At 38.2% G+C, this 3,744-nt stretch overlaps 1 long non-coding RNA gene across 1 annotated transcript; it reads right to left on the reverse strand.

Annotated features, from left to right (window-relative positions):
• Positions 1 to 1,228: 1,228 nt before the first annotated feature.
• Positions 1,229 to 1,628, reverse strand: LOC123722663. Its single transcript, XR_006756536.1, has 2 exons — positions 1,595 to 1,628; positions 1,229 to 1,307 (listed from the first exon to the last, which is right to left on the reverse strand). It is a non-coding gene; the product is annotated as an uncharacterized LOC123722663 (long non-coding RNA).
• Positions 1,629 to 3,744: the final 2,116 nt, after the last annotated feature.

Genomic DNA, 3,744 nt, shown 5'->3' on the forward strand with positions numbered 1-3,744 from the left:
GGGGGGGGTGTTAGGCCTCCGGCACCACACTCATCAGACGAAACGCAGAATTGCTTCCACTTCACGCCTGTCTTCTGTGTAGTCGTGGTATTTCACCGGGCGAGCCGGCCAATTCGTGCAACTGATGTTGTTGTTGCTGGCGTCTACCACTGTTAAACTTGTTGTTCCTCTTTTCATGTTCTGCTAATAAGTTAGGTCTACAATCAATAAAATCACCATATCGAAATGATTTTAATGATTGTAGACATATACTGTCGTCTTTTTCACAATTTCCTTGAAGTGAGTGAGGGGATGTTAAGTTATTTATTATTAGAGCAGATAGTGGCAGCGAATAAAATAAGAGGAACTTATTATATTAACTGTTTTATTTGGCACCATTACTCGTTACAAAACCACACACTACAGTCCGCCATTATTCAGAGAGGGAAAAGGAACATAGATTAAAAAATGTCAAAAGATTGTCAATATTGTTCATCAACATTTATTAGCAGGGTTTTGAAGGCTGTTCCAAATGCTAGTGAGTTGGGCATAACATTACTGCAACCATGAGATCTAATAGCTCCAAAAAAGTTTTCAAGTGTATCTTGGTTAACCCATTAGTGCATACCCGTTCGGCAAGAAGATAGCATAAAGTTCTCTTAATGTTAACATTATTCAAGATCTGATATCAGAAATGATAACCAAAAAGTCAACATAAAGTTAAAATAAAGTTAACATAAAGCTCTCTTATGAGCCATCTAGTGCCATCTTTTAGAGATCATTAAAAAGATATCAGAAAGATAACATTTTCTAGAGATCATAAAGTTAACGTTTTTATGTTAAAATAAGAGGCTAGTGTAAAATTAAAATTGACATGGAAAAAAGGTTTAATTATTGTTTATTTGATAACACAATGAATAGTAACGATATTACATACCAATATAAATAATCTTATTATTCAAATTATAAATACTTTTACGGCTCAAGTAATGATATAGGAGTTTTAAATGTTGGTAGTAGTTGCTGATCCTTTTGGCTCACGTACGTGGCAGGTGGCATTGGTATATTATTTATTCCGCTATCTGAAAATAAAGTGTTTTATTAATAAGGAACAAAATAATTATATATAATTGAACAACTTTATTTGTTACATACCTCATCATACATACCATACCATGTTACATACCATATCAGCTCGAATAATTAGTAAGGTAGGATTTTTTGTTTTCGGCCACTTGAAAGTTCGAGATTCTGAATCTACCCATGATGCAGGTACGATTGCAGACGTTTTATCCCAAAAAACTACGAAATACATCTTGTGTTGAATCCTAAAAAAAATATCAAATCAGAAATTGAAAATATTCATTAAATTTTAGCGCATTCTAAATTTTATCAGACACTTACAAAGACGATGCTGATAAGTTTTTTTTATTATGTATAAATTAAATGAACAAAATTGTATACAAATGTTTAAAGTTAGAAATATTTTAAAAAGTAAAATATTTAAACTGCATTTAATTAAAATAGCGACGAGCATCGTCTTACAACAATTTTAAATAATTTAATTAGTTATAAAATATGAAAAAATGTGTTTATAACCTATATTCATACTTACAAGTTTATTTGTTCGGCAATTAAATTCTTGATAACTAACTGAATAATAATAATCACAAATACTATTAATTATATTTTCAACCAGTATGTTAAGTCCAAAATATTACGTTTATGTTGTAATAAATGAATAAAAACACTTAGCAATGCCGAAGGAATTACGATGCAATTCACGCTTGTCAACAATCACTCATTAATGGATGAGTGAAAGGTCCGTATAGAACAAAATGGCCGCTGTTGGTTTTTAAAGTTTTATTAACAAAAAAATATGTTCTCGAAAAGTCATCATTTAGTTATCATTGAGATTGCTTTAAAATGACATCGGCAAAAAGTTATCGAAAAGACAACATTTTGCTGAGCTCTAAAAGTCAACATGTTTCAGACGACATTATGTCATCTTTCTGACTTTTATGCCGAACGGGTAAAGTTTATTAACGCCTTTTTCATTATGATCACTGTAATATATTTTCATTTCGAGTGTATTTGACCATTAAATTATATAAAATATTTAATCAATATGAAAGTTTAGATTTTATAGCCCGTCCGATAAATCGGATGTTATGCACGGCGGACACTGTAGATGTTAAAAAAAATATGAAAATAACAGTACGACTTTCATGAATAAATTTACTATAATAAGCAAGAGAAAATAAATAGATTTTAATTTACGACGTGGTATGCCATGTGACATTTCGGGTGAAGGCCACATTTCTGACACTAGAATTTACTTTTCCCGCCACATTGATTTGCACACCGACGTTCAGTATTTATTGGGACCAGCCAATGTCCTTTACCGTCGTATCTCATTGTACATATTGGTTTTGCTGGCTTGCGGCCTTGATGCGGCGGTATGCCATGTGTGGAAAGAAAGCTTCTTCCTATGAACCGTCTAAAAACGAATTAGGACTCGGTGTCTCTCGTGCAGCCATTCTTCCGAGCAAGTAACCAGGCGTTTACTACCGACACGTCTACTAAATATGCAAATATGGGCCACCACCACTTCTTTATTCGTATCCGAGTTCGTAAGTTTGCCACGGCCTGGTCGCATTTGTCTACTCCACCCATATACTTATTGTAATTTGAAATAAGTGATAGCTGAGGGACTTGCACTTTAGCTTTTTTTTCAAGTTTTTCAAAGTTAGTGGCTACTGTGACAACATTGTTATCATTCCACCGGCATACGAAGACATCATCAGCTAATCGGTAATCGTAATGACCTCGCGCTTCCCTCTTGAATTGTTTTACGTCTTTGACAGTACAGTTTTCAGTGCGATTAAAACGGCCTTCCCTTCGGGCGACAGGTCTAAGTGTACCTGTACCAAATCAATAGGCGATTTTGTACGCCTATTTATCATGCGGAATACGCTTATAACGACTATGTCCTCTACGGGGATTTCCTTAGGGATGCGTTTGATCACCACTGTAAGGATACGATCATCGGCGAGCGTGTACGTATGGTAGTATACCTCCTTTTCCTGGAGGAAACGGGTTACATATCTGAAGGCCTCGGCGGTCTCCAGCTGCATCCTGATGCCTTGTGCGGTCGCTGAAGCAACGACCTTAAACTTATTAGACATAGCCGATTGGATCATCGGCCATTTGTGGCCTGGGCCTGGGCTTGAATATAGATTGGCGGTGGCTTTTTATCGAGCAGTGCGCGGGCTGCGGGGGAGCCGGACAGATATACGACGGAGACTGAGTTGTCTCGATTGGGATAGCCATAAGGGCCGGGATATGAACCGGGTGGGAAGAGCCGGGTTCGGGCTGGGAACGTGGGCGCGGCGCCTTCTGAGGCACGGGAGATGGGTAGGATGATGCCGACGAGGGGACGGAAGAAGAGCATTTTTTTTTGTCACCGGAAGCGTTTTTAAAGGCATAAGCGAAGTCTAACACCTCATTCATGTCGAGCGATCGTAGTTGACTAAGTGCCTCAAGGGGATCAGTCCCTGTCATGCATGGTGTTTGGGGCACTAATGCCGGCCTAACAGGTATCGGTTTGGTTACGGGCGCGGCGTGTTGGGTTTTCGCGGACGCGGCGTAGGGGTATTGAGTTCCCGCCGGTGTGACTTGCGAGATCGAAGGACGCACGGGACGAAGCGGCGAAAATGAACCCGATGTCGGCAGCGGTCGAGGTCTCTGAGTGACGTTGAAAGT

This window comes from Papilio machaon, chromosome 28 (genome assembly GCF_912999745.1).
Source record: "Papilio machaon chromosome 28, ilPapMach1.1, whole genome shotgun sequence".
NCBI classification, from domain to species: Eukaryota; Metazoa; Arthropoda; class Insecta; order Lepidoptera; family Papilionidae; genus Papilio; species Papilio machaon.